The sequence below is a fragment of the Lupinus angustifolius genome, chromosome LG04 (assembly GCF_001865875.1).
Source record: "Lupinus angustifolius cultivar Tanjil chromosome LG04, LupAngTanjil_v1.0, whole genome shotgun sequence".
NCBI classification, from domain to species: Eukaryota; Viridiplantae; Streptophyta; class Magnoliopsida; order Fabales; family Fabaceae; genus Lupinus; species Lupinus angustifolius.
Genome location: NC_032012.1, coordinates 17,385,491 through 17,385,762, shown reverse-complemented (window position 1 = coordinate 17,385,762; position 272 = coordinate 17,385,491).

The window sequence follows — 272 nt, the reverse complement described above, 5'->3', positions numbered from 1 at the left end:
ATTGAACCATCTAAGATTGATGATGCAATCGAAGATGAGCACTGGATTCTTGCTATACAAGAGGAATTAAACCAGTTTGAAAGAAATGAGGTACGGGAACTTGTTCCTAGACCCAAGAATAGGCATGTTATAGGAACCCGTTGGGTTTTTAGAAACAAATCTGATGAAAATGGTATTATTGTTAGAAACAAAGCTAGACTAGTAGCCCAAGGATATAATCAGGAAGAAGGTATTGACTTTGATGAAACATTTGCTCCTGTTGCTAGACTTGA